The sequence below is a fragment of the Lagopus muta genome, chromosome 9 (assembly GCF_023343835.1).
Source record: "Lagopus muta isolate bLagMut1 chromosome 9, bLagMut1 primary, whole genome shotgun sequence".
Lineage (NCBI taxonomy): Eukaryota > Metazoa > Chordata > Aves > Galliformes > Phasianidae > Lagopus > Lagopus muta.
In genome coordinates, this window is record NC_064441.1 from 6682566 (window position 1) to 6707619 (window position 25054).

The window sequence follows — 25054 nt, forward strand, 5'->3', positions numbered from 1 at the left end:
GAACTTTAATCCTTGTGCCATTAATTGCAGTATGTGCATGACGATGAGGGCAGAGAAGAGCCAGGAGCAGTGGCCATTGCCGGTACCATCTCACAGTAATCACAGATAGAACTAAACCTGTTTTTGAGCTCAGTGAGTCTCTTTTATTACAGTCTGGAGGCAATATTGTTATTCTTTCCATAGTAGCCTCTAGAGCCATGTGAAATAGAAATACACTGCCTTCTGTGTTGTAGGCAGTGCCCTATTATAAGATGATGAATAACGTGCCTGCAGTTTTCGCAAACTAATACCAGAGATAGGAATAAAACCAACCAGACCTTTTCTCCCCATTCATTTTCTGCTTAATGAATACTGAATAGAAATATTTTCTATTAATGAACATTGGAAGCTGTAGCCTAGGAAGAAAATAGAACAGTGTCATTCTCAGTACTCTCTATGTTCCTCCCATGCTGTTCAAGCAGTGTCAGTTGATGCTCTGTTGGACCTTGTCTTCTACCAACCGCATCTTTTTGTTTTCTATAGCTTTGTGTGCTGGATGATCATTCTGCCTTTTGTTATACTGTGCTGTTTTTGTGGTCCTGCTTTTAGGAACACTCAGAATTAAAAAAGCCAAGTCTTGTACTTGATGCAGATGAGTAGAAACATTGCACTGATGCAATAACTGATGCTGCATGGAACTTGTTTGCAGTTCATCTAATAAATACCTGGTTCGTCAGGAGTTTCACATTTAATTAACTGTAAGTTAATTAGGATAATTTTGACTGACACTGCTGACTTGTTTTTCTGCTGTTTATAAGAAAAAAAAAGTAGAGTTTTGCTTATTTGTGCAGTTCTTGTATTGCAGTGTGGAAAAATAGTAAGGTGTTGGAGGCATTGCCAGGAATCACAGTGGAGGCTGGTCTTTATTTGCTAATGGGATTGCAGGCTGGTATTTTGTATAGTCTCATCAATTTTTAAGTTTTTCTTAGTCATCTCAGCACTGAGGAAGTTTGTCTTTATTGCTCCCTAACCTTTTCCCTATTGGCCTCAGCAATTTTTCCTGGCCTTGCTTGGTTCCCTCTCCTTCTCTTCATTTTCAGGGCAGGTGCTCTGTTACCATTAGATCCTGAAATAGTGAAGCTACACGATAGCCTCTCATTCACTGCACTTTCTTTCCCAGCCTGTTGCAGTCACACTAACTATCCGTACTTGGATATCTCTCACATTTCTGGGAGAGGAATAAGTCTATAAAAATGATGGTATTTCACTGTTTCTTTTACACATCTAGTAAGAGTAGAACAATGCTGGCAATAGTATCTTTATGGTTGTACAGCAGCATCAGAGTAATTATTGTTTTTGTCAGGGTTAAAACTAGAAGCAGCAGCCAGAGCCAGACTGACGAGCAGTGATGAGCACTTGAGGGGAGGAAGAGTGGGTCAGAATAAATCCTCTGCTCTTTTCCTCATAATTGTGATTGAGACATTTCATTTGGCTTCATGTGGAATGTTGGAATTCCCAATTAAGTGAAGAAACCTTCACCTTACTCCTCTTTTTACTTAGCTTCCCAGTTCTGCAGCTGTTTTGTAATAGCACTGCATCAATATAATAAGATTTAACTGAAATTGTCTGTGTTGAGTTCAATTTTGCTGAAGAAGACACCCTATGTCCAAACGCATGCTTGTTTTTTCATGCTTTATCAGCTGATCTAATAAAAATACCATTTCTACAAAGCTCTCTTCACTTATGCCTAGTCTTCATATCCTCTTAAATCAATAAACAAAGTTAAGGGAATCTAAAAATGCACTGACCTGTTTTTATGGAAAATTCCCAAGCATGCACAGCACCTTAAGAAGATGACTATGGAACTGTGCAGGAGTATTTCTGGAATGATGTCACTAGGAAAGGAAATTGAGAGATGAGCAATTAAATTTAGGGGGGAAAATGTAAGTTTTCCCATTTTGCATTAAGGGCTTGTGTACAGACATGGAGTGGAGCCATGCAAAATGACATCATGAGTTGTCAGTGGTTCTTTTATAAAGTGCTTAACTGCTTTGAACAGCCCAAATCTCAAACACCATCTGAGAGTGCCAGTGCATTTCCTTCTTACATGTTAGATTTGAACTGGTCACTTTGGTGGGTAAAGAGTTCAGCAGCACATTTTTTGTTGCGTGCTGAAGGGCTTCAAGCAAATACCTCTTAATTTGGTGCTACCTCATAATCTTGCAGTGAAAAGGCACCATTTCTTTGAATTTGTTAATACGTTGTAATGAGAATATTTATACTTGTACAGCCCTTCCCTCTTGATTTCTCTGTGAGAGACAGTTGTCAGTCCTCTAGCAAGGGTTCCCCTGCATTTCAAATATTCATTTGAAGCAAGTCAAGCTGTTATAAAACTCAGAGAATCTGATAACTCCTCTAAGAGAGCTTCAAATGATATTGCTCTCAGATGGTGCTTAACTTTATTATAAAGGATGTCAAACTGAGTGCTGTCCTGGCAAGTGCTGACACCATCTCACCTGCTGTGTTCAGGGATCAACGACACTGATATATTGCAGGTCGTCCACTAGGACACGTCCATAAAATAAATGTTTATAAGCTGCTCTTGATGTTAAATACAAACTCCAGAAACCAATGAAGTTGCTGAGAAATTGGGCTGCTTTCAAGTTGAGCCTTGCTAAGCAGCTTGACTGAAGGCTGTGGTCACTGTGCTTCACCTCCTGTTTGTGTGTGAATTCTTCTGGGTTAGGAAGCAACAAGCTGTGCTTTTCTTGACTGACACATGACCTGGGAGCCTGTTGTGTCGTGGCATAAATACAGGCACAGTGTGAGGAGGGAAAAGCTGAAGTTATTGGTCTCTGTACTCAGATAATTCATCCCTCTTTTTCACCACTACATTGATCTAGCAAACACAAGGAAAGAAAGAAAAAGAGCATGGCTAGTGACAGTAGGAGTAGTCGGGAGAAGGCCTCATGCTATTAAAGCAAGCCCTATACTATTTTGTGGTCAACTTTTAACCCTCACTCATGTTATTAGCAGCAGTATTTCAATGCAATGGTCAGATATCAGGATTTATTCACTTTCTGTTCTGCTCTTTCCATTCAGATGAGCTTATGAAGCAACTTGTCACCCTTTGCTGCACACTCAAAATACCGTGTTCCCATTCAACCAGGAAAGCATACGGAGTCCTTAGCATAAACACCGTTAGGTGCTTGTACATATTTACATGGCAGCAGTGTCTCTGCAGTTATTATCCAATTAAACAGACGGAGCATGACAGGAATAATAAAGTTAATGTAATAATTCTAAGGGAGAAATTGTTAGTAAGACATTATCTGTATCTCAAACACCTCTAAAATTTCAAGAGTTAAAGGGATTTTATTTTTATGCTTATTTGATATATCAATTACTTAGGATGGTAAAGTGTAAGCCAGATACCACTGCTGTAGTTTGTAAATAGTGATGAAGTCCTGTAATCAAGATTATGCAAAATAACTTCTGATCAAAGTGAATTTCCTTTCTTTTATCTTTTGCCTTCCACAAAGTGAATTCTGATCAAAACCAAATGATCAAATAACACGAATTCTGATCCAATCCTCTGGCATCATAAACAGCTTGAGCTGAAATAATTATGGCGTTTGTGACTTTCCTAAGAGGGAGCCCACAGCGTAAGGGCTGGGTTGATCAGCAGTGTGGCATCTGAGGGGTTTGATTGCTGTGCCACACAGAACAATTTGAAAGGCAGTTGGGTTTGTACTGTGCTTCCAATTTAGAAACTGTGCTGGAGAGGAAACTGCAATTGAGAAACACCAGTTGGGTGGTTGCATTTGGTTACATCCAGAACATCTTCCTTTAGGGAACTGGGAGGAACACAAAAGGAAAGGGCTTTCCTTTGTTTTCTCTTGTCCTCTGTAAAACAGCCCACGTACATCTGAGCTGCTCTGTATGCTTTTGATCAATGGAAATGTTCTGAAGGGAGCTAGCAGCACCCATCTGCTTCCAACTGTCTCCAGCTGCTTGTGCCCATGCTGAGCTGCGCAGCACTGCTCCCTGCAGTACCTCACCAGTTCTTTTTGTTGTGCAAAGATTAGTCCTAGGAGCTCTGTGTGTCAGCATAGGTTTATGAAGACTTTCAAAAGTATCACTCCTGGGCACTCTCAAAAGGAGCTGTAAGCTAAAGTTGGTCTTATGTCCGAAGTAGAAACAAATGTTCCTTTATGTATTTAGGATTCTGTTTAGTCTCCTTAGATATAACTTGTCTTTGCCCTTATTGCTTCTTAGGCCTAGTGTAACATCGCGATGAGTTTGCATAAATATTAAATAAGCAGCTCAGTGATGTGTAGTAAATGAGTGTTTGAAGGAACAAAGTCACAATTTGATGGATTTTCTGGCTTGCAATGATAGATCTGATGTCACACTCCACGCTGGAGTAGTTATATAGTTCTATTATTTCATGCTGCTGGCACCTGGAGAGCCCGGCCCCTTCCATCAGTAGGGAAGAGAGCTTGGCAGGGTAGCTTTGAGAGCAGGGATGCTCCAGCAATGTGAAATTAGATTGGATCCTTGGACAGCTGACTGCTTGCTTGTTTGTTTTAGAAGAAGGCTGATTTGGTGTTAGGATTATCTATCACAGAAGAGTGAAATTCAGTCTTGCCAGGAAACCATCTAAAATTGGTTGTCCCTTACAAAATGTTTGAAAAGCATTTGATCACAGAAAGGATGGCCTAATGCAAACAAGTAAGGAGAACAGGCATCCTTAGTTTACTGGCACAGATTTTATGCAAGGTTTTACAGAGAAATGTAATCGATTTTTATTTCAATTGCAGATTTTTGTAAAAATTCATCATCTTAAATCCCAGATGTTTACATAATATCAGTGCTTCCCAGATAAAGCATGTGCAAGGATTAAACTCTGCCTGTACCCCAGTCTGAAGAAAAATACCTTAAATTCTCAGTTGTAAATCTGCAACAAGCATTAGATTGCCTGTGAATTTTTCAGAAAGCATCATTTATTTTTTTGACAAAAGCAAGTGCTGAGAATAGCTAAGGCAGCAAAAGATACATATCATCCAGAGACATCAGCATAGTCTACCTGCCCTTTGCTGACTACTCATTTTCAGATAATTCTGTGTATTTTTGCGTAGTGTGCATACTATAATTTCTATTAATGAATCTCCAATTTGGAGATTTTAAAGCAAAATGCCTTCTCTCTCTCTCTCCTGGATATGATAAGCTTCTTCCTAAGTAATTATTACCACATAGTTACTGCCAGTTATGAAATTAGAAAAAACACTAATTAGACAAAGCAGGTAACAGTGCTGAAAATATACTGTGTGCATCTGAAATGAACTGCTGCATACTGCTTGACTGTGCACGCACCGAGGGGTGCAGCAGCTTGTCTGTCTCTTGTCTTTGCCATTGCTTGGCTTTCCAGCAGATGTATTCTGAACACACACTCTTGACTTGAATGAGGAATCGCTGTCACATTCCTTGGTTTGTATTACCCCAGAGATCACACTAGGTGGTTGTGCTCTCTTCACATAACGTGCCATCCCACTGGAAACAGGGCTTACGAAACCAGCATGTGGTTCTGCTGAGAGCAGAATGGTTTGAAACAGGAGCAAGCAGTGATTATTTGGAGGTAAGTCATTCCTTTCAGGTACGTGTTGCTTGAACTTGATCTGCAGTGGGAGAAGTTGAGGGTTCCTTAGTACCTGTGGTTATGCTTGTACTAAGAAATTAGAGACACCCAAGTACCATTGCTTTTCTGGAAGCTAACCAACATCCATACTCCCAAGACTTCTGCAACCAGACCAGCACTGGGAATGCTCAGTGTCCTCTGCCACCTCCTGTATCGTGTCACGGAACTGTTTGCAAGAATGCCACTAGTGTGAGCCAAAAACAAGGATCATTTCAGCAGCCTAGAACACAGAGGATCTCAGTCCAGTGTCCAGGAACGTAACCTGCAGGATGACAGCATTTAGCTTACTTAGACTTTATGCTTAGGACAGCTGCCTATAGGTTGTTAACAGTATATGAGGTACTATTTTTAAAAGAATACAAATTTTGCAAAATGAAACTACATTTTCTCTGCCCATAGCTCAGGATTATTCCCAATGTCTGTGTTCTTTTTGGTTTTTGTTTTTTGTTTTTTTAAATTGTGTGAGCAAAATTGAAAGCAGACAGACAACAAGTTTCATAAAAATTTTTTATACAATTCTGTTTTTCTGGAACTTCAGAAGGAGGAGGCATCAGTGTTAAGATTTGCAATAGGGAATGTAACTTGTTTCGTTAAAATTGCTGACTGCAAATTGGTCTGTGTTCCAGTTGTTCTCTAAAAGCATGAATTTGTCAGACAAATTGTTGTTGCTTCATGGGGGACTGCAGGAGGAGGAATTTTTTCTGTAGATCAGCTCCACACACATATGGTGTGGGCTTAGTGGAATTGCAAATGCCATGTTTCCTTCAGGCACTGGCTCTTGCGAGAGGGAAGGAACTGAATGCAGAAAAAAAAGGTGGCATTGCTGGGTGGGATTCTGATAGCTATTCATGTAAACCGAAGTTAAGCACTTTGTCTTAACTGCGAAAGGTGAGAGGAACAGCCTGCACTGCCCTCCGAGGGAGCCTGCTGATTTCAAAGGCACCTAGGGAGGTAATTTAAATACTGAAATTTAGGAATGCAAATTCTGCTTTAATTTCCAATCTGCCATGGTCTTCCCACAGACAACAGAAAAGCGACTCCTTCCTATGCATTTTACAGCTTACAACGTGGAGATGGTACTACTGCCCCAGTTTCCAATGGCATTCTGGAAACAAGACAGACTGCCTTGGATACTATACTGATAAAGTCACTGTGTGCATAAGACTGTGGGCACAGCACTTCTCTGCCACATCCTGAGTGTGGTGGGGCAGTGGAGCCCAGAGCCAGCTCCTTGCTTCTGCTGCACATCCTTTACTCCAGTGAGTATTTAGGGCAGAACCCTTGGGCTGCTGCTGTCCTCTCACTTATTTGCCTGCACACGAATGGGTTGTACTCAGTGCTTCTGTTTGTCGTTGTTGAGTTGGTTTATGTGTTGCTGTTGTTTTTGCTAAGACTTTATGGGAGTGCTGGTAAAAACTGAAGAGTTAAAGGCATCTTTAGAGTGAAAGTACATCCTCATAATGTATCTACAGGGCACATCCTTCTCATCATTATTCAAGGTCCCTAAAAAATTTGTGAGCGATCGCATATGCTGAAGTTTGTGGTGATTTTCTTTTCAGAATCTAGATTGAGACTCCCCATACATATTTTTAAAGACAGTCTCATGCAAATTAATTTTTCTTGCATGTATGAATGGAAAATAAGCAGGCTTTTGTACTGTGCTTTTGGGTGCTTGCAAGTCTAGAGGAAATGATAGGGTGATTGATTCCCTTTGCAGCTTTCTCAAGATAATGTCTTCTCCCAACTTCCATTTTGCCTCTCTCTGTTCACTGCGGCCAGCCAGCAAAAGATGCTGAAGCTCAGTGAGATGGAGTGGCTGGGACATACTGCAGAAAGTGCTGATGTGAGCTGCTTCTTAACAGGTTGAGCTGTTTTCACACATCCCTGTGGATGTGCTGGAGAACAGATTACTTCCTAGTATACACATATATGTTCTTTCTCCACTTCTTTCATGCTATGTATGTACAGGAGAATTTTTAATGGCACAAGATTTCCTGTCCTATGCCTTGAAAATAATAACTTGCTGTTTTATAATAGTTAATAATTCCCAATATTTCAAGACTCGTTTCCCTCTTTCACTTTTAGTCTAAAAACCTAGAAGCCCTTGATAAGCATCAGTAAATACAACTGCTTGATACATCTCTGTAAGGTAGGCTGGGTAATGGCCCTGAATTATTTCTCTAAAGAGAGGAACTGAGCCATAGAGAACCTCAGAAAACAGACAGTATTTATAGCCACAGTGAACCATGTGTGCAGCAGTACTCTTGAGAGTCCTGGTGCTTTTCAAATATCTTAGAATTCTAATAGGAGACCTTTGGTATGTACAGGGCTAACAGCACACCAAGAAATTTAAGTGTAGAGCGTGCATTGCTGATTTGCTAATTTTGTGGTGTGAATGGGATGATTTCTAGCATGGCACTATGGTTCATATTCAGGTTAGAAGAAAATATTGAAGTCTGTAAAAACAGAGTGAGAATCTTTAGAATTCTATTGCTGATGGTATTCTGGTGTTTGCTGTTAGCTTTGCATTAATGCCACATCTCCCTGAATTTTTTTTTTTTCATGATTTGATATTTATAAATATGTACAGAACAAAAATCCCAAATTTTGTATTGCCAGAAGTCACAATTTTAGCCTTAGTGACTGGTCGTAATGAGGATGCAGCTATTGATTTTCTGGGGACAAGACTGTTCTTATTATGGAGAGGTTAAAGTTCTACCAATTTTCATAGTATCACTAAATATTTTCTCATTATAAGTCTGGTAGGAAGTCAGAATGGAATTGCTTTGAGTTCTCTTTCTGTGACCTTTCAAATGACTGTCTGACCCTTCAATTTTTTCTGCCTGAGGTAACAGCTATACAAATTATCTGCATAAGAAGTCCATTTTTTTCCTGTATCTTGTATACATAAATGATCTAAAATTTGCATGGAATCAGACTGTATTTGATTTGTATAGTCTAGTCTTAAATCTACCCTTTGGGAATTGAAGTTGCATGGTAAAATCAGCACTTTCAAGTAAATAGAGCTACAGAGCTGAATCTGTTCAGAAGTATGCTGTTTGAAAAAAGTCTCTCATAATCCTACACAAATTGCTTTACATTCCCCAAGGCTCCCGTTATCCTCTCATTTCGGCCATAAATGCTAGTTTTACAGGAAAACTTTTATTTTTAAATACATTTCACATTTTAGGTTAAGTGAAAAATCATCTAAGAGGCTTGTACTTCATTTTGCTGTCATGATAAAGTATATAAAGCTTTAAGAAGCTGCAGAACAGCTTAGCCTCTTGTGCCTCACCCACTCATAGACAGGGCTCTGATGTGCAGATCGATGCTCGGCACCAGAAATTCCCCCAAAGAGAACCAGCACAGAGTTTACTGCTAAATGTTTTTAATACTGGTAGTCTTTTTTTGGCACCTGCCATAGTATTTTTGTAGGGGTTAGGTAATAAAAAATGAAGAACTTACAATTGGAAGGGTCAGTAGGTTCTGCCTCATGGTTGAATGTTCAGGCCATTTTCCTGGAGCCATTGGAAGTGTGTTGTTTTACAGCATTGCCACTGCTTGATGTATTGGTTAAGTTCAGGCACCAAATTATCCTCAGCTTATAGCTTCACGCAGAAAGCACTTTAAATTCTACTTTTTGTGGGAGGTGAGGGACTGAAGGGGGACTAAATGTAATTAAAAGTGTGTATAATTGCTCAGTAAAATGATCTCCTTTTTCTGAAATACAACTGCAGCTTGCTAACACATATGAAGTCAGTGTTAATTGAGTTATATTGGGTAGCATGGCACAATCCAGCAAGTCTGACATACGGGGGAATTGCGAGTACCTCAGATGCTGTCTGTGCTATTAACGTATCACATTTAGTTACTGAGGAAACTCTTCAGTATCTTTCAACTCGAATATTTCATCTCGATCTGTGGAACTGCCAAAATGTAATCTAAATAATACTGATGTATGATATTCATGAGATAGGCCTTAATTAAACAGGATTCCTAGCATGCTGTAATTATTGATAGAGCTTTTAATTATTATTCTTTTAGCAATTACTTCCAACAGTTTTGATGTAATTTAACCCCTAATTGTAATAAAGTAACCTAAGAAAAGAAAGAGATGCCTTTCCCCACGACTTTTTACCTAACAATTTCTTGGCACTGTTCTCTATATGGCACCACTGGCAGAGAACTGCTTGCCATAACCTACAGACGGAGTCGCCATCTTTCAATGACCACAGGGTAAGACAAAGCCCCAAACGCAGATCCAGCTCCATGTACTGGGCATTGCTGGCCAGGTTTTCCTTGCTGATGCTCCCAGCTTAAGATGTGTGGATTTGTACAAACCCAGCATGGTAGCATGATATAAGTCTTGATTAAGGCTTATTTGAATAGCTTTGTTTTAAGTAAATAAAGCTGCAAGGGAAAGGTACAGGCACATAATCCTGTCAGTGAATTATGAAGTATCAACTTCGTTGCTGCTGGATAAACAAAGTACGAGGGAGAGAAAAAATATTTCATCAAAATGTTAGAAATTCAAGATAAGGAGCTGTTCTAGCTAAGTGAGTCTGACAGCATCCAGGTAGAGATTCATTGCCCTCCCTCAGGTCTCCTGAGACTGTGCTGAATAAAAAAGTAGGCTTTGCTTCATAAACAAGTTGATTCAGCCACTTAGTCCCTATAGTGCGATTTGTTGGCTTTTACTTGTCTTCAATCCTAATCCAGCATTAAAAAATATGATACATGTTTTTAGCTTTGAATTAACGATATTGAGTAGTCTCTGTAAAACAAATTAACTATCATAAAGTGCAAAATATCTAAGTTTCTATAACTTAATGTTTCCCAACTGACTAGTTCAGGTCAATGCTCAGTAATGTGTCTCACAGATAAGGTCACCACGTTTCTGTTCCATTTTTACACATTACAAATCAGTACACTCAATTTCTGTATTTGTTACACAGAAATTACTACCATACATCTTAATAGATCGGAAAAAGGGAATTAATAGAATAAATTAATATATCCATGGAATAGGCAGGACAGAAATGCATCTGTGAATGTAATTACAAAGTGTGGAATAGTTTGGCAGTACTGGCTTGCTAGCATTGTGAGATGGTGGCATTGTATATTGTGTTTTTCGTTTCCACCGAACGTGGAAATAAAAGGTTGTTAGTAGAATAAGACACTGCTGTTCTAACCCGTATTTTTTGTAACATTTATGAGAAACAATACCATTTTTTCTTTTCAGCTTCCCTTTAGTCTCGACTTTTAGTATTCCTTCAATGAAAGGACTGTCTCCAACAGTAGTGTTCAGTGCTCTTTAACTACTGACTACCCTTCCCAAATCGGGACATATGCTAACCTATTTCTTTTAATGAGACACGTTTGGACTCTTATTTTTTTTCCTCCACTCTGAGTGTGGGCAGAAATGGTTCTTACATTTCTTTTTCCATCTGGTGAATAACTTTAGTTCCTTTCCATGGAGAAGGAAAAGAGGAATTATTTATCTGTAATTGTGTCCAGATTACTCTTGGAGGGGAATTGTTTAAGTCCTAGAGACTGTCACTGCCTATGTAGTTAATTAAACTACAAGAGCTTAATACAGGGAATTTTTGATAAAATTCTAAAACATGCATGATTAAAGTGCATAGAGGAGGCAGACTGTGTTCTTTGCTTACTGTAATATACAAACATGCACAGTCCTGGCAGATACTTGCAAATGGATTTTAAGTTCAGTCAGCAAAGCAGCCTTCCCATTTCTTGACCTGTCCTTTTTCTAAAAGTTTGTCATAATTTCCTTCAACAAGACCAGAGGTGTGATTCTGGTTCATCCAAAGGCAGTGGAAACTTTTACACTGTAAGATCATTTTGTGCCATGTATGGCAAGAGTGCTGCCTGGAGGGTTGTTCCTCCAACTCTTCCAGCTGCCACTTTTGTCCACTGCAAGTGAACTGAAATACTCTCTTGGGAACAAGAAGATAAGAGATTTCCCATCGCTTCAAGTCTTTAACATTAAACTAGATGCCTTTTCAGTGTGTGCTGTTCTTATTCAAAGTGTCATCTTGAAGTTGAGAAGTTCATCAACCTGTATTATGTTACAGGTCAAAAAGATGAAAATAAATGGATCCATCTAGTCTTAATGGATTAGTTGTACCATTAATTGTGCACCTCAACATATTTCTATGTGTAATTTGTAGCTTAATTCCCATTCATAAATGTGTCATTGGTTCAAGTCTCATCATTCAGTGAGAACTTCTGCCTGCTTTTGTCTGTAGCTGCTCACAGAACATTTGTCTCCCAGTGAAAACTAATTTAAAAAATCATTTCTTCATGCTACCTGAGAGACTGAGATTTTTCTCATTTATCTTGCAGTATTTGTTAAATTGGATCAGAATTTATTCTGGGGGTCCTTTGTGTTTGGTGCTGTTCCCCTTGGGAAACCCCATGTGGAAATTCAGCAAACCAAATGCCTTGCTTAAAGCAGTACAATAACTTTCAATAAAAGTGAAAACGTTGAAGTAACTGCACTAAGTGAATAAAATTGTTCAGATGAATTATAAATAATATCTAAATGAAATCTGAGAAGAGACTGTCTCAACGTCTCTCAACTGAGAAAGAACACGTTAAGTGAAGCACTGTTAGTCAGAAAACAACAGTCCTTTTGCTCCTCCACATTTCTTTCTAAGTGAAAGAAGTTGTGGGGATGAATGGTGTAAAAAGGAAAATAATAAACAGTGATTTTTATTATTATTATTATTATTATTATTATTATTATTGTTATTATTGTAACAAGCAGAAGTTTGGAGTGAAACAAATACGTTTGTTCGAGAGAAGAAACCATAAGAAATAAGCAGGAAGTGGTGACTGAGGGCTGCTTTATGGCACACTTACTCCAATGAAAATCCTGCTCCATTAGCAGCACCATTAGCTCCAGCAGTGTTACTCTTAGAAGAAAGTCATATTTCATTCTTACAAGTTCTCACAATCTGACTCGACAGAAATAAAGTTTATAAGACAGCCATGAAATGTTGTGCCGTGGCTGCCCCTCTGCACATTCATAATACATCTGAAATGCATTTTTAAAATATTTGTGTCTATTCTTGGATATGAGGTTTTCATACCAAATCCATGTAACATTCTGCATCCCCAATGTTTCATGCAGGTTTGTTTCCCCCACTCCCCAACCCTTACTGTCTGCGCGTATGAATTCTTTATGTAGAGCCAAGTGCGGATGTGGTCGAGAGATTAATACATTGCAGGGAGGGAGGGAAGGGTTCCCAAAAGGTCTTGAGCCTCCCTAAGGGCTTCCTAGCAGCTGTGATACCTGCGTTCCTTTTAGATGGTTCTATCTGGCAGTAGACCTGCATGCTTCAATTAGTAGATACGCAATTTTCATTTCCCTATTTGCTCTCTAAGCCTCACTGTTGAGAAGCAGTCTCTCAGTGATGCACCAGCAGATCGGGATTTCACTCAAGGATTTCCAGCCTCTGAATGTCTGGAATTGTTCTTTCTCAAAGGTGGGAAATCAATCTGATTTCTATATATTATATATCATATGCAAGCTGTCTGTCTTCATTTAGTCTCTTTATCACAAAATACAAAATCCTTTTAGCATTTTCCCCCAAACTTACCTTGCAATATCTTGGTAGCATGATATTAGCTTGCACTGGCCTTTCTTCTCTGGAGCCTGACATCAGAGTCCAAATGAGGTCATTAATATAAAAAAGGTAGTGGTCTCATCCTAGTCTTTGTTACGGATGTCTGCAAATTCACATCGCAGAAACAATACCTCGCTCAGTCCAGTTCCAGTGTGCTCTGCAGCCTCTGCTCGAGAGAAAGGCTCAGGGCTTCAGAAGCGTATTGCTAATGGTGAGGAGTGTACAGCTCGAGCAGTGCTGTGTCAGGATCAGGAAGCTTTTACTGTGCCTGGGTTCCTGTCAGTGCTACTAATTCAATCACTTACATATGCAATAAATTCACATGAAAAATTAACAAATACCTAGCCAGCAGTGCCCTCTGTTCTTTATCTTTTTCCTAAAAATCTATGCAACTTTCTCTTAATATGATTGGGTTTAATGGCTTCTGGATGTTTTCAGCACAGTTTATATTTCAGCATTTGGTGAAAAAGAATTCTTCCATTGCCAAATAGCTTCTCAATATTAATCCATGGTATATATTATTTAGTTGATACTTTCAGTACCTTGCATTAGGTTCTCTTCTAATTCTGTCTGTGTCACCCCTTAAACTAAAAGGGTCTCTGCAGATGTTTGAGGGGTATAGCTCAGTAACTGGCAGTGATCTGTTCCTTTCATCTTAAGATCCCTGTGTGATTTTATTCCATTTAAATTTCTAAGATTCGCTACAGGCAAATTTTTAGCATGATCATTAGAGGTAATAGCTCTAAATGTATTGCAGTATACAGGGAGAATGGGACTCCTTCCTCCTCGTAAGCAAGAATCCTAAACAAGGGAATTGAGATGCAAGTATCTTTGCTTTGTGACTTTTCTGAGTGGTTGCTGGTCTCTAGAAAGCTGGTCTGGGATTTTACAAGCAATAGCCTACAGCCCACATAGTCCAATCACAAAGAAGTTCATTTAAAACAGAACTATTTGAAGTGAAAGCTGTGGCACGTAACAGTAGGCTTTATTGGGACTGTAGTTTCTAGCATAGCTTAGGAAACGAGGCTGAAGTGAACGTGAGTATCCTCCCTTCTCTGCCTGTGGGTTCAGACTGGTATTTGTACTGGTTATGAAGTTGTCTCTTTCTGCAGCAGCAGACTGTTAAAGCAGCTGGTGACAAAATGATATTTCAGACACATTAGCCACATTCCTTCTGCAGAAGTGCTCTAATGGTTGCAGCTTCTGCCTAATACCTTCCTACCTGGTTGGCACAATCTCCTGGCTGCTTTTTGACTCTGCTACAGTGAAAAGCCTGCTAACTTCTTTTGTGCTTAGAGTGGCTTCTTGCCCTTTTCTCAGAATTAGTCATACTGGATCTGTTTTCGATAAACTCTTTCACTTCATACCTTTTGACAATGCTGTACCTTGAAAAGCTGCTTTGAAAATTTATCAGTACAAGAGTTTCTGACCAAAGCAAGCAGTGTTGTCTTATTCCTGAAGGTTGTTATCACCTGCTAGTGTGCCTCTGTGACGCAAACTGATTTGTGCAAATCAAGACTAGCCTTGCAGTGTTATCCTAGTAATTCTGTTTTTATCTTTTATTACAGATTTTGAACATACAACATTTATGAAGTAATGTATTGGATTGTGTTACAATTGATTAGTCAGATTAGATTGGGATTAGATTGGGACACATGGTACAAGCCAATTTGTTCTATCTCAGAGAGTTCCTGTTTCACTGAATTTCATGTTCAGTAAACTCCTCTCTTAAAACTCTGACTCCTGACTGCAGGACTGTGCCTTGATGACTTTAGAAGACTTCTCTTCACCCAAGAATCAGGGTCTGTTTCTGCTGAAGTTAGAGAAATTTCAGAAAACAAGGACAATATTGTTGGGTTATTGAGTTTGTCTTCTGCTGTGATAGGCAGCATGTCATAAAAGGTCTTTCACAAATTGATTGTTTGATCTTTAAAGTAATTAGGTTTTCTGCCTCTGCTATTCCAGTTGGAAGGCTATTGGAAATCTTGATTGGTCTAATGATCAGAAACCTTCTTCTAATTTCCAACCTAAATTTATTCACAGGCGGTTAATATCCATTTGTTCTTCTGCCAGTTTTGTCCTTAGCTAATTTAGGTTTTCTGTGTCTGGTGTTTATCTCCCTGATGCATTTACATGCTGTGATTATGCTCCTGCTGAGCCATCGTTTTGCTCAACAAAATAAGCCAAAATCTTTTGGTGTCTTCTCACAAGACTCCCTTCACCTTGATCATTCTACTTTGGACATGTTTCCCTGCCTCTCTTCTCAGCCAGAGCTTTACTCAGTTGAAAATTTGCTAGTGGCATTATAACTTGGCGCCGGCATTTTCCTGACTCTTCTAGAACAACTCTTCTGAAACCAGAAGTGCACCTGCTTTTTTACAGGTATATTGATGGCTTATAGTCCTCCTGCATGTTGCAAATCTGTCCTAATATTTTCCAAATGATATTTTACAGCTTAGAGTAGATTTATTTATTTGTTATTGATGATTAACTGCATATTGTGCTGTTAAATTTCACTGTGTTTGTATTGTTCCAACTTGAAGTTCACATTTCCCTCTGCACAGTGACCTGATGCTCACCAGTACTGATGATGTTTCCCAGTAATTAACAAATGTAGTCAAGATCTTTCTGTTTTTAGTACATTTATGGATGAACATATAAGACATCAGTTCTACAACTCATCCACAAAGAACTCTGCTAATCAACTTTCTTCAGTCTGACTTCAGCACTATATTTTTTATTTTCCCATGAACGGTTTCTTGCCTTCTGTATTTTTTCTCCACTCTTTCTCATTTTCTCCAGCTTCACTCATAATTTATTTTGAGGCACCACTACAGACGCTTGCCAAAGACCATGGAAATCAGTCAGTCATGTTTCCTTTGCCTAGAAATCCAGTGATGATTACAAAAAGTTGTCAGGTCGGTCTGACGTTATCTTCTGTTGATAAATTTAAATGACATCTTTTCCATTTTACACTTCTTACACTTTTCTGTGTATGTTTTAAAATCTGTACCTAAAACCCTGCAGATTATTGATAGCCCCATGGGTATCTGGAACCTGTTAGTTGCCTTATTATTTTTCTTATCCCATTTTAAATTTTGACCAACTTTCTCTCATCCTTTTATAGGGGACCACATCAGAATTCATATCTGTACTATTAAATATTTGCTACCAAATCTTCATTTCCTTTTATCAGTTCCATCAGAAGTTTGGGACAGAGATTGTATCACGTACTTCTGCTAGAGCTTTTGCTTCACACATTACTGACAGCTTCAGGATTCATGCTCTTATAACCACTTTGGTTTTGGACCACTAATAAGACAATCCATAATATAGATACCATTGTATGTTTTTTTCCCTTAATCATGTAACTGAAAAACTTTCAGCTGTTGTTTTTATAAACTTCCAAGGCCAATCTGAGCTTTAATTTAGGCTACTTATGCTTCTTACATCTGTCTTTGGGAAGGATTTATTGCTATTCCATGTGTGTTTTTTGCTTAATCTTATAGCACTTTTCATTCTTATTTTAGACAAGGCTTTTTTGTGTGATTTTTTTTTTCTCTTCATAATTTATTACTGCTGGTTGTTGTTCGTAATTCTTTCTAAAAGCTTTCTTAAGTTGGTCTCAGTTCCTGGAAGGACTGCTGGATGACAGATAGCTGAAGATTTCAGATCTCATCTACGTCTGAACCCTGTAACTGACAAATTACCTAAACTTAGTGAATGACAGCATAAATAATTTGTCATTCTAATGAGACACATGTTGAGCTACACATTATTATTTCATTAATTTTATCTATGACAATAATGTACAACACCTTAGAGAAGGCTAAGACCTTCTTCCTCCTTACATAAATAACATTAATCTGTTCTTCTATGTAAAACAACCAAGCACTGTTTTTTTCAGAACTTCTTATTAGGAGTATGGTTCTGATTTTAAAAAACAGTCAGATAACTGTGACACGAAAAGGTGAAATTTTCTATCAGTTTTACATAATATGCTCAAAAATCTTCAATTTGTTACCATTTTTGTTTATTCCTAGATTTGTTAACAAGCGTAACACCAGTAAATGCAGTGAACTTTAATATTCAGTGGTACATCTTGAGAAACAGATCTCCATATTCTTAGGCTTGCCCAGGCAAGTATTACCTCTCCACTGACTGCAAAGGAGATCCTGAACCTTTTTCTTGAAACAAATACCCACTGCATTAGAAATTGCAATTGGTAAAAGCCTTTCTGGCCCTGTTCAGAACATGCTGTAGTCTCCACCTTGTACAGCAGCTTTGGGACATGATTGGTGACATTAGGAAGATGGGTGGTATTGTAAAAAAGGTTTGGGAAACCACGTATTTTCTTATTTACATCAGTATAATGTAAATAAAGATACAGCTGGCTCTGATGTTGATCACGCCTAATCACCATGCATTGCACTTCAGTTAGACTATAGCGTGAGTGCTAAGGTGAATTTTAGCTTCTCTTCAGCTTTTGAAAACCAGTCTGTAAAGCCAAATGATGAATCTAAGGAAAAACAAGAAAAAATAATGTGGCTGATTCTGAAATACAAGTGTATCAAAAACATTCTGAAGCTGCTGTTTCTAAATGTCAGTGGATAAGATTATTAGGATTTGAGTATCTCATAACAGCAGACAAAGTCTTAATGTAATCAGGAAAGATTGTTTGTCTGAATTCATTGCACAGCACAGTGAATTTTTTCTTATCACATATACATCTGCAATTATACTGACATTCTTTTATTTTCTGTGCTGATTTAAAAATTCTGTCCAAAGGCATTTGCATTCTTGTATCCATATTAGGAAAAGAGGCCTTTTAAGGGAATGATGTGAAATTACAGCGGCAAGAGGCAAAAATAAAATTGAGAGAGCCTTTGAGCACAGGAAGGAAGGACAGGATGACCAAAGAGGGCAAAGTGGGAGAAGTAAATGTTGGCACATCTGCCTGAGTGTCTTGGTGATAGGCCATGGAGAGGTGGAGGGAGGAAACCTGGAGCACACACCAGTTATACCAACCCAACAGAAATTTAATCAAATCTGTTAGGGAGGAACTGAGGTAAACAGAGATGTTGACTCAGTGTGGAGTCTTTTGAAAAATCATATTCAGGAGCTAATGTTCTAATGTTAAACTTTGGTTTGTGTTTTCTGTTCAAGGGGAAAGATAACGTGACTGGGCTTCTTTTTTTCCCATCCAGTATAATATGTGTCAAATCTTAATGGTGTGAACTTTTTCTTAGTTTTTTTATGCAGGCACAAAAAAAATCCAAACACTGGAAGTGAAACTCATGTACCAGTGACTCAGAATTTCAAAAGCCTGAGAAGAAAGCAATGGAATTTTACACTGCTCATAATCATTTTAAGCTGTTAGAAGAATTTGCTGAATATTGTCTGCATGATCCTTAGGCATTTTATTAGTAGTGATATTGGACATTGATGGAAATGCTTAACTACAGAAAGTCACCTCCTAGTTTACATGTTATGACACCTGATTTGGAAGACAACTACTTCTGTCTGTTTTGTAGTCTCAGCCATTTCTGAAATAGATTGTGCAAACTTCATGGTACAAACAGCTAGTAGATAGTTCCTGTTCAGGATATGTAAGAAAAGCAAGCTTGTCAGCTTCATTCTAAACAATGTTCCGGTGTTTTGATCATATTTATTTCTAACTATTGCAAAAAGGGTGGTTAATTAGAGTAGTCAGGTGGCTTCAAACAGATCTGCTTTAGACGTGAAAACCTTTCTTTAAAGTTTCTGCAGGCTCAGCTTACTTAGAAATTAAATCTTTTAAAAAATACTAATTGTTTTCCAATGATGAATATTTGAATCAGCATTTCCTAAAGTGTACTGCAAGTTTCTGTGTCCAGTTCCCTTGTCTTTCCCATGCTTTCATGCACCTTGTCCCATTTGGGTTTTTCACTCTAATCTAACCTCGTGAGCTTTTAGTCAAACTTTTTGCCTTCTTCCCTTGCACAGCATCTACATGCTTCCATTCTCAGGCTGCTGGCTTGCCTTTTCTTTCTCTCTCTACTTGCTCTATTAACAGCGGGACCCATTAAACTAATTAGCCTTCAAATATATGTAAGCTTATGCTTTCAAACAAGTATAAGGCGAAGTAATCAAAACGGACTCTCTGAAATAGACAGTGTATATAGAGCAGATATATTTACTAACACACATGCTAACACAAACCTTGGACAGACTGATTCTCAGTTGCCTAACAGCAGTCAGCATTGATTTATGAATTGTTGATATCAATGTAGATAAAAATATTTGTCCTTATACATTGAAACTGCATTAATGGATTGTGGTTTAGCTTTTAGAAACCTAAAGCTTCATTGTAAAACTTTAAAGTGTTTGAGTAATTTTGCCTGAACTCTTCCAGTAAAATCAGTGTAAGTCTCCGTGCAGCGGAGTGCTTTTCTACTGATGATCAAACCTTGGCTTTAATAGTTCTGCCAGTGCGTTTTAGGATTTTTAAAATCATGATTTAAAATAAGTAAATAAATAAATGATAATCACTATTCAAGCCTAACATACGTGCAAAGTAATGGGGCAAAATGGATACATGGAAGGTGTCTCAGCTTGCCAAAGAGATATCTTGGAGGCAGAGGTAAAATCTGGGTTTCTGTATGTCTAGTTTAAAGAGTTAGCCTCTGCATCATGCTATTCTGAATTGTGAAAATAGTGGTAGGTCTTCAGTGAATAACATGGATTTTAGAAAAACAAACAGTGCCTCTTTTGTGAAAGCTATATATTGGAAATAAAATATCATTCATATAAATATGTGAGATCCAAAGGAGCAGCATGGGGCTGTCTCAGAGGAGGGTCAGGCTGAGCATGGTGGGTGTGGAACAGGCTTCTCACATGTGTGGTCACAGCACTGAGCCTGCTGGAGTTCAGGGATCGATTGGACACGTGCTCTCACATACAGGGTTAGGATTTTGGGTGACCTGTGTGGAACCAGGAGATGGACTCAATCCTTGTGGTGGGTCCCTTACAATTTAGGATTTCCTGTGATTCCAAGAGTTCCTCTTAATTCCCTACTAGCAAAAATACACTGAATCCCACAGTTTCTGAGCCTTTTGTAAGCTGTTCTACTGGGTTCTTGTAAGACTGCTTATCAGCTTCAAGGAATACTTTTCTATACCAGCACTGCAAATACTCTGCATTCGTATAGTTTCGGTACGCCTCTAGGCCAAAGGCAGTTTATCACCTACTCTCTTTGAACGGATGTCTTTCAGTGAAAACTGGCTCATTATTTTTAGCTTGTTTCATTTATAAGCAATTCATAATCCAGTCTTCAAAACCTAAAAAGCTACTAGTGAGTAATTGGAAAATATCAAAACAAAATGGAAAATGGTGCCACCATAAACACTGCCATAGCATTGTAAGTACTTCTAGAAAACGTTTGAATAATGAAAAATCATCAGTTTATCATAATGGAATTTCAGTAAGGCTGGGAGTTATGATTCATCAACATTGCTAGGGATCAGTTGGCATTCCAGCTCTGTGCTCAGACTTGTAGAATTTTGTAGCTTAAAGTTATTAAGTTTCTGTTGATCTTAACAGCTGAACAAAGATTCAATTTAGCACTGAATTCAATTCTACATTGTGCATATTTTTATGGGCTGCTTTATTCATGTACAAAGTGCATAGCTGAGCAATTCCATTTTTGTAACCATAATTGATGAATAGCTTGAGTTTTACTTATTTTAAGTAGCAGTGTAATCAATGCTGCTACAGTATTTTTAATAGGTACCAAATAAGCAAAGGTGGGACTTGCATCAGCAACTAATTCCGTGACAGTTCTGCTCCACTTTTCCCAGTGAGGGAACTGTGTCTTAAGTGTTGGGAAATCAGTGCAAAAATGGTTTTTATAACTTCTAAAATATTTATCAACATTTTTTCAGGTGCAATAAAACATGTTGAGCCCCTGAGGTTTAATTTTGCAAGAATTTTCATGCGTATGTAGTGATTCTTTCTGTAGACCTACTGCAGTCCTGCGTGTTTGGGTTTGAATGAGATTTTACTGAAATGTGAGCGATCATTATGGATCCCTTCATCTGGATGTGAAATGCCAATGGTAGAACATTAAGTATCTTCAACAGTACAGAACGCAACCCAACGACTAAGGGTGTGAAGTTGATTGCATTTTCAATTAAAAGTTGAGGAGACTAACAGTCTGATCTGGAACTTGGCCAACACATCATCACTTTGCGTCTGTTCTTGCGAAAACGTGCCAAAGGAACTCACTCTGATAGCCATGTGTGGTCAAAATTTCTGCTTTGTCTAAATAAAGCCATTTCCAAACATAACACATAAAATCCCATGCCAACATTTGGCAAAGCACCTCTTCTGTTCAAGCATTTGTGCTGGAAAAAGCTGTCTGTGTACAGCATCAAGGCAAAGAGGTTTGAAAGCATTTATTCTGAATTTCCTAAGAAGCTGAATGCTGCTGAAAATCCAATTCTATGATTGTCATTTACTTTCCATCCATTTGTAGAGCTATCAGAAAAGTCAATGGGAGGCATTGATATCAAGTGTAAAATACACTGTGAAAAATTTTAAATGTATTATTATTGGTTGTTAAAATGATAGACGTTTTAGAGCAGTGACTGCGGGGTGAACTCAGCTCATGTTCTGCTTCCATCTGGCCTGCTACTGTTTCCTTGAAGAAGATGGTAAACAGCACACATTGCCCTACTAGAGAAATACTCTCTCCTTCACCTGTGCAGTTCAGGTTTGGAGTCACATATCCGTGTAATCCCAGAACAGGCAGTGAGCCCCTGCTGAGGTCAGGACCTGAAGTGTAACTCAGGTGTGCCCTGTGGCCATCAGCCTTTGTCCTGTCAACATCTGACTTCCCTGGAATTCGGTAGGGCTGCTTATGTAACGGAGGTCGGCACAGCCAACCTCAGGTTCTTCTCATGCAAAAGCCCTGCCATGAAGGCTTAGGCTTCAGGCACATGAAACAAATGGGCTGGTAAATGAAATGAAACCACACCAAAATGAAACGGTTGTGATAGAGTAACAGCTGTGAAGGAGCTCCCATGGCACTGTTCTTTGCATCATGTTTCTGTTACTCATCTCTGAAGGCCCCTGCTTTTCTCCTGGTCTTTGATGTGAAAGCGTGCAGTGCAGAAGGAATCAGAAGCTAACCCTTTAGAATGGTACCAGGAAATACTGAGTCAGTGGCTGAGCCAGTAATGTCTTCTTGTGAGGTTATTGCTTTATTTTTTTTCCTCTGTCTGGGATTTTAACTTAGGACTAGTGTTGCTGTATTGTGAAGAGCCATTTATAAAACAGAAAGTGGGAAATGTGAGCATAGGTCCTCAGGTTAAGCCAAGTAACTTCCTGAGGTTGAGAAAAAACAACGTACTGCCAACTAAAATTTAAGAAGAGAGACGCTTATTATGGCCTGAGGCAGTACAGTACTTAAAATGTCTTCATTTCAGGTGACTTCAGCAGTATACAAAGTATATTTCACCTACACCTGAAGAATTCAATGGGCTCAGAAATGCTCCACTGAAGCTCACAATGCTCGATGCCTGTTTGAGGCAGGCAAATTCTCAGTCTGGGGAATTATGTTCATTATGTTGCGAGAGTTGTTAATGTTTTCAATTTTCAGAAAGCTTGGAAGAATTAGCTGAGTTAGGGCAGGTCATTAATAAAATATTGACTTTGTAAACATCTGTTAAAGTAATTAGACTGAGGAGTAATTTCTGCAGAACTCACTTCTGAGACCGAAACACAAGGAAAAAGGGAAATGACTGGCATTCTAAATCAGATCCTAAATTTAATCAGTGTACGTTCAGAAGAACTTTTGCTTTACAGTGTGTGGGATCAGCCTTTATATAGCTGCACACTTTTCAATGGGATACGTAAAACTTGATGCTTAGATGCTCAGTTCAAAAGCAGCGGAAGCAGTGAGTGCTCAGTGCATCTGAAAACAAGATTATTGTTATTAATCCGTCCAGGTATTAAACCACCCGAATTTGAATAGTTTTGTAGCTCATGTTCGTTTTACATTGACAGGAAATTGCAAATAGTTTTCCTTATGTTAGTAAAGGTCTTACAAAAAAAACTCTTGGGAGGTATTCAGAACGGAGCCATCATGCTGAGGACATGTCTGAGTTTTGGTCAGCAAGTGGCTGGGTGCTGCACTTCTGCGGTAACTTTGGCAATTTGCCTTCTAAGAAGGTTTGATAAATGTTACAGTAGATAATTTCACTGCAATGTAATTAGCTCTTTATTGTCTTTCGTGTGACTCACTTAAAGGTTCTAATTAAGGATATAGTAAACACGGACATTTTTCCTAATGCTTTAAGCTTTTCTTAGGTGTTTTTTGAAGCAGATTAATGTTTCCTGTTAGGGCAGAAATATATTAAAAACCTTGGCTGATCTGCTCAGCCGAGTTTCTGTTTTTTAGCAGACAAGTGTAGTGAATCTGAATAGTATTTTAATTCAGCTAAGTTATAAAGTGAGTTTGGATAGGATTGGATTACATTTGAGCTATGAATGTGTTTTGAAAGAAAACAAAAATGAAAGGACATAAATCATAACATGTTTATATGTTTTGAGCTTGATTTTTTTCTACTGCAAATTTGATTTGGTCTTTTAATGATGGAGAAAACTTACAAGGTTGCCAGAGACCTCAGTGCTCCATCACACTTCCTTTTTAAAAGTGTTGTATGTTTGTTGAAACCTTGTGGTGTATTGGCAAGAGAACTTCTGCTTTCTTCAGGGCATAAATACTTATTTGTCAATATCTAATTCATTAACATCTGTTCCAGGATTGTTTTTGTGTTACCATAAAACAATGCATGCTTTAATCTTATTATCATAAATAGTTAAATGTATATTCCTTTCATTGACTACATTTACTGTTAAAACCTGTTTGCTCTCCTAAGGCAAGCAATGCTGTGACACGTTATTTATCATTGTGGAGATCAGACAGCACCAACATGAAAGAGTAGCTGGTATCATTCAGGTCAGAGTGCTGAATCAGAGCGCTCCCTTAACACATACAATACACACAGTGTGTGTACAATACATGCAGTGTACACACTCCTGTGATTGACATTGACTTCAGTTGAATGTTCCTGATGACCAACTGCAGGTTTTAAATGCTGTGCAGTCGCACCAAGGAGAAGGGGGCAGCTCACGCTCACCAGAGCAGCAGTTGCTCTGTAAACAGCCTCAGTACAAACACCACTGGTGCCACTGTACACGATACGAGCATCTCGTCATTCCTCACAGTTAGTGCAAACCCAGATTGGGTCCGAAAGCAAAGAAATTTGGGAGAGCCGTGTAAACCTTTACTCTGCTTTGGCATTTCCTTCTCTTTCAAAATAGCTTTGGCTTTCCAGGAAAGAGCCATGTGAAGGAGAGCAGGAGTCAAGGTTAAAGTCGTCATGTCCAAGGCACCCGTGTGTTTTTATCAGGGAGAGGCATTGTCTGCTCCGGCACTGTGGATCAGTAGCAGCAGGAGGCAAGATTTCTGCCTCAAATGTTGAAGTCACTTAGACATGTGTTTGAAATTCATTCTACAAAGTCATTCCAGGGCTTAGCAAAATCAATCCTCATCCCACGTTTGGAGGGAGGAAATAGAAATCCATCACCTTTTAACACAACACATTGCGCAAACCAACAGCTTCAGTGTGACATGAAATCTTTGCAGATTTTGCAAAGCAAGCGCTCTGTCTTTTCCCTT

General features: G+C 38.7%; 1 protein-coding gene across 4 annotated transcripts in view; it reads right to left on the bottom strand.

Annotated features, from left to right (window-relative positions):
* The window catches only part of PEX5L (peroxisomal biogenesis factor 5 like), a 92406-nt gene that overhangs the window by 66580 nt on the left and 772 nt on the right, over positions 1-25054 (bottom strand). The window lies entirely within an intron of this gene.